Source organism: Montipora capricornis, chromosome 7, assembly GCF_036669925.1.
Source record: "Montipora capricornis isolate CH-2021 chromosome 7, ASM3666992v2, whole genome shotgun sequence".
NCBI lineage: Eukaryota > Metazoa > Cnidaria > Anthozoa > Scleractinia > Acroporidae > Montipora > Montipora capricornis.
Window position 1 is genome coordinate 12,519,717 of NC_090889.1, and position 6,866 is coordinate 12,526,582.

Sequence of the window (6,866 nt, forward strand, 5' to 3'; positions counted from 1 at the left end):
TTTCCTTGTACTTGTACAAGGTTCAATTCCCACCCTGGTCAGAGTTTTTCTCTGTCCTTGTGTGGGCCCATTTCCATCTGTGGGGCTAACGCTCACATGGTTCATATGGGATTGAAATCTAGCACTTCGCATTGCACACTATGCAGTTAACTAAGTAGACAATTAGCCACTTATATATCCTGGAGGCGGGATCCTGAAGCCTCATACATAGATGCGTTTTCTATACCCCCTTTTTCTATCATTAACAGATGTCTCCAGAAAATCTCACAAGACAATGCAGAGGCAGTCATTTTAGTACCAATATGGCCAACACAGAAATTTTTTGTAACAGTGCTAACAATGTAAATCGACCATCCCACACTCCTTAAAAGAAAGGACAATCTTGTGACATTACCCCACTTATCATCACTCAATCCGCTGACAAAAAAAGGTGCAGCTGATGGCTTGTCATGTGTCGGGAGGTTTGAAAACAAAAGCCATTTCCGATAAAACAAATACAATTACCCTCAGGTCGTGACGCGATGGAACAAAGAAACAGTGTGACTCTTACCTTAAAAGGTGATGGGCACAATTTTGTTGTGAGAGGCAGATTAATCGAGCTGAAGTCACCGTAAACGACACCCTCGTGTTTCCTACTAGCCTGTGTAAGGCGGGGCTAAAGTACAGTGCTATTAACACAGCCCGCTGTGCCCGCTCCTGTCTACACTTTGACAACAGATGAACAGTTGGTAGCCACCCTCTCATAACTAGGTTCTTGAAAGGTGTGTATGAGTCGAGGCCAATTCAAAGTAGATATTTGCCTGTCTGGGATGTACAGGACATTTTTAACATGTTTAGAAGCTGGAGTACGAATGAGGCACTTTCAATGAGAGATCTCTTTCAGAAAACGGCTATGTTAATTTCCCTAGTTTCTGCGCAGAAAGTATGATCACTACACCTGTTAGACACAGCTAGTATGATCCAGCAAGACACTAGCAGCTTTTCAGCTGGGGATAATTAAACACAGCAAACCTAGAGTAAAATCAACTTATACTGAATTTCAAGCATATCCCCAAGACAACAAGTTATGTGTTGTCAAGACATTGTTTGAGGGGAGAAGAAACTAGACTGTTCATAACCTAATCCAAACTATACCATGCAGCTAGTGCTGACACATTGCGAAGGTGGACAAAGACATGTATGGCGTAAGCAAAAATAAACACAGACGTTTTTACAACCCAAAGTACACGAGCGGCGTCTACATCTGCGGCACTGCAGGGTAGCCTGCCAGCTAAACATATCCTAACAAGGGCTGGATTAATGGGCTCATGAGACAACATTTACAAGACATTACCATGTCCCAATTCAAAGTAACGGAGCCACATAACTTGCTGAAGCAGTACTTTACAAAAATTGAACACTGAGAATTTTTAAGGAATATAGTTATTACAAATGCTTATATCACGTGTTGCCTATGATATGTTCGACTAAGAATACTCTTGAGTTGAAATATTTTTCTTTTTTTGTGCCCTTACACAATACATATATCAAAATGTTTTAGTTTCCTCAGTTACGTTGCGTTTTTCTTCAGTCGTTGTATGTTTAATTTTCCTGATTATATGAACAGTCTGCCTGCCTCTATGAAGTGTGCTCCCTAAGCAAACAAAGAGTTCAAGGACACAGCAGTCTTGAATGTTTAATAAAGGGCTGCATGCATGATTAGGGCTGTGTCTAGTCTTGTCTGATTAATCAAAAAATAAATGAATAACATTAAACTTGCATCTATTTGTCAAGTTTGATTGCTGTTGTCTTGTCTGCAAAATCTCACGTGACCTCCAAAAGTGGTGACATAGAGGAATTGACTGACCTGGAAGTCGAAGTTTTACTAAGATTCTTCTAGTCACCATAACCTTTAGGGGTCAAGTGCCCACCTTCAAATGACACTACATCCTACCCTACTGTAGTGAGAATATAACACAGTTTCAATTTAACGAGGTTGTGGCTCACTTCTTCTCAAGATGACTGCAATCTGCTTTTTAAGACTGAAGTTGCGCAGGTGCGTTGCTATTTTACTTGACCCCTAAAGGTTATGGTGACCACAAGAATCTCAATCAAACTTGGACTTCCAAGAGTCTCGTTTTTTTTTTTCTAATATCGCAAGGAAAACTACGGCAAATGGACCAAGGATTGTGTAAGGTACAAGTCTTGGAAAAGATGCCACAGTTTTTCAAATGCGAACACAGTGCAGAGAAAGAAAACGTTGACCTTTACCGCTGCACATCTGCACTACCGGTAACTATATAGCACTGAAAAAAGAAAGGAATGAAAACGTCGATAACGCAAATTTAAACTTGGGGGATAGGGAAAAACAATTGTAACGAAAACACTTAAAAGTCAAGATTGGGCGTCAATTACTGACACAGAAAAACTTTAATCAAATCATTTAGCAATAACACAAACACAACTTCGACACTTAACACTTACCTCGTTCTGTTGATTTTTTGTTTTTTTTTTTGTTTTTGTTTTACCACTTGATTGAAAGAGGAAGCGCCTAAAAGTGCTGTGCTTCACACATCCAAACCTTTTTTGTACAAACTTTGATATCCAAAATCTCGCCAATCAAAGCGACAGTAAATACTGCAAAAGCTTTCAGCGGTAGAACTTTTGTTAAACTAGTTAAATTTCTTTCAATCTTTTTTGAGCTGTATAGCTAAAGCGTCGATGTTCAATTATAAATACTACACAACAAGCTCTGCAAAGCAAAATGGCGCCACGCTGTGTTTGTTCCATCTGCTCGATCTCCGATTCGTTCGCGTTTGGGCAGACAGAATGCCAATATGTTTTCATTAGGTAAAACGTTTTAAATGAAGTACGACGTACAACTATATAGGTTTAATTAATGAAACATCACTGCCATTAAAAGTCCTAATCCCGCGTAAGGCAGTTATAATTGCATGACCTTTCAGTTTAATAATTAATGGGAATTTATGGGTAAAGTGTTAGCATCTTTTCAATGTTTACTTCTAGCAGCTTAAATTTATCAATAAGATATAAATCGCCTGACTTTACGGCAAACCTAAGGTTGTAAGTGAATTTGCCAACTATCATAGGCTGTTACTTGGTGACATTCATACTAGTGACTGAGCCATTAGTATAGGTGTTGTTAATCAAATCCGGTCTCAGGTAGAATCCACTTTTACCTTGGTTAAATAAGATATGTACAGAAATGCAGGCTATCGCAAGAATAACGAAAATGACAAATCGGCGCAAAAAAAAAAAAAAAAAAAAAAAAAAGCCCAAGGACCAAGGGATCCTCACCAATATAACAAAAATTGCGATTGTTGTTGTATATATAGGGCCCCTTTACAGTTCTCTCTCCAAAGATTTATTATATTTGCGCGGAATTGTTATTTTTGCTATTTTTTCTACTATATTTGTTATATTTATGTAGCCTGGGGAGAAAAAAAGCCTGCCGGTAAGGCCTGTTCAATTGACAAACACCTCTTATTACTTGCGCTTGATCGCATTTCCGGAAATGCAAAAGGAGTCAATAAAAAGCAAATTCGTTTGTTTTGTTGTTGTTGTTGTTTTTTGTTTCTTCTTCTTTTTTTAACCAGTAATTGCTTGGCTTTCTTTGTTGCTGACCTGTTAAAGAGACTCCAGCAGAAATAACCTTTCTCTTGTACAAAACTCCTTAGAGTTTGGCCAGTATCTAGTTCTCAAAATAATCAAAAAAGTAAAGAAAAACAAATAAACCTTTGACCTGTCTATATCTCAACATGTGAAATTCGTCAACAATAAGCCCAATAAGATTTTGGTGCAAAGGAGTGCTACCGTTTTTCAGCCGATCGAGGAATGACTTATTCAGAATTTCCTCAGCAAAAGCACAGATCTCTTGATATTTACCGCTTTCTACGTCTTCTAAATTAGCACCCGAAGGCGTTATAGCGGCCGAAGCCCATCGAAGCCGCTTCGAATATCTGATCTTGCATAATACTTTCAGCGGGTAAACAGCTATCACACATGCAGGTTTGTTCGACATGAATTCCTTCAATCCACAAACAACTGAAAAAGATAAAACTCTTTCCAAAGCCGGTGGAAGAACTGCCAATAAATCTTTTCTCGAAAACAGGGTGGATATGGCTTCTTTCTGTTCCGATTACAATATCAGCGATACCTTCAGTCCAGAGAGATCCGAAATAGCTTCTTCGAAGGCCGAATCTAAGCTTCGAAACTCTGCCGTGAAAGAACCGGAAGAAAAATATGTCTTTGATTCACAGGAGGTGATCACCGCAACAATCCGAGTCCCCGTCCAAAATTTGAACGGGTTTGCCAAACGAACAATTGGTGCATGCAGGCGCATTTCTCTCCCATTTCCCTTCCACCACTACCTTTTCATATTGTCCTCCTCTCACTCACGTCTCTGTTAGTCTCGCTATCCAGATTGTCGGCCAAAACAAAAATACGCCTGCTTTACAGGTTACATTTATTGGGCGCCAGCAGCGGTTTTGGCTTGTTTGCCTCTGTTTTACCCCGCGCAAAGGATGGGATTAAACGAGATGCAAATGAGGTGTCTGATAGATGGTGGAATTGTTATGCAGGGTGGAAGGTATCAAAGGAAGGAAAAAGAGGGTTTAACGAATGAGAAAATGAATACCTTTTTCGAGCAAATATTGAAAAGAGGCTTAGCGCCACTTGACTGCATAAATCACAACAACAAAACAAACACATTGATCAATACTTCATACAATGTTTTTTTTTTCTAAAGTTTAGGAATTTGCACGTGTACACCAGAGTTTTTAAGCACATCAACCATGTTTTCAAGAACGGTTTCTCAGGTCGCTTAGCGAGTGACAACCGTAAATTCCGTGAAAACAGATCATTTCCCAACTCGCTTAAAGTTGAGCGAGTTGACAAATTTCATTAGAGTTCTCATTAAATTTAAGCCACCAAACCAGGCAGCTTAAGAGAGTTGCCAATGAGGAGTCGCTTGCGGTTATTCAAATCGGAAATACAACAAGCATGATTATTATTATTACTATTATTTCATAGTCATACTGCTCAGCTTAAGTTTTTAACAGCTGGTAAATTTGTGGTATCGGGCAACAACAAGTTGCCAATGAACACCAAAATGTTTCTTTTCCCTGTCCTTTACATTTCCAATACTTTTCTTAGTATCCTTCAGTTGCTGATCCCAGCAATGCAGACTTCTGGATTAAGGTAATTGATGTGTCTACTCCCATGCCCTTTAAGTTCCCCTTCAGTCGCAATGGCACTGTTCCTAAAGCCCACAATACAATTGGTACGACTTTGGTTTTCACTTCCCACATCCCCCTCAATTCTCTGGCCAGATTTTGATACTTTTCAACCTTCTCGGCCTCCTTTTCTTTTGCTCCACTGTCTTCTGGAATTGCCACGTCTATAATATGACAGCTTTTCTTGCTTTTGTCAACAAGCACTAGATCTGGCCTCCTAGCCTCGATGTTATGGTCTGTCCGTATGCTGAAGTCCCAAAGGAGTTTGTAGTTCTCAATTTCCTGTACGCTATCAGGGACGTGATTATTAATATCATTATCATTATCTTTAAGAAGGATCGATTTAGAAAACGTATTAAGAATAAAAAGTAACAACACTATCCGACGTTTCGGAGTCAGACTTGACCCCATTATCAAGGTTAAACTGTACTGGAAAAATTCGCAATTTAAATACAACGGGCGTTAGGTCAAAACAAAGACATGCATAAATGGAAATTAAACGATAGTTGACACTAAGATATTTACAATTTTTGCTAGAATACAAAAGGCGAAGGTCAAACAAAAACTTTAGCACGAATGGAATCTGACTGCTTATTTAGTGATGGTTGACGCTCACGTATCAAAAGCATCTCGTGAACGAGACAGTCAAATTTCGATTTGCATTTCTTTAGGATCGTAAAATGTGCTTTAAGTTCAGGTTTGTCCAGATCGTGTTTCGTCTTCATGTGTCGACCAACCGAAGATGATAGGGATTTGTGTTCCTCTATACGCTGATGTAAATGCCTTGTTGTATAACCAATGTAGTCCATATCGCATAGACCACATTTAAAATAATAAACAGCACATTGGTTATTTACAACATTTGGCTTGTTTTCGCGGTGTTTGAGATGACTTTCAATCTTACGATTAATAAACACAGGAACAATCTCGATGGTGTTACCAATTTTAACGCTCAGATCTTTGAGTCGTCTCCGTAGCACGTTAGCTGACTTCTGATCTTTGTACGGTAATACAATACGGACGGTTTTTCCTTGGTATTGCGCTTGTGGTGGTTTCTCGGCATCCGATTGAACATAGTCGACAAAATTCTTAACAGATCTGTTAATTAGGTCCTCTGGGTATTTAAGGCGTTTGAAGATATTTTTGAGCTTTTCGCACTCATCAGAGAATAAGAACGGAGACTTGAACGGTGCAGCAAGAAGCAAATTAAATGCAATGGTGCTATTGAATTTCTACGTTTGTGTCAAAACTTAGATCTGACTCCAACGTTTGCGAAAGTTGACCAAACAAAGCTAAACAAATGGCGAAGGTCTTCTCAAGTGTTCTCAAGAAACGTCCTTGAAGAGGAACTGAAAACCAAGATAAAGCACAGTAATGAACTAAAGAGAGAGATCAACGACATCTATGATGAATTTCGCACATCATGTTCATCGATCCGGTACTTCGCTATTCTGCGGACGATGTCCCTCTTACGCAGGAAATCTTATGTTGAAACTATGGCTCGCCTTACAAACAAGATATCACGTCTTCTTAATAAAGACCTAGACGTTGACGAACACATCATCAACTTGTCATCTCATCACTTATCGTTCTTCCAGAAGCTAGTTTTATGCAGAGGTTTGAGATTCTCAT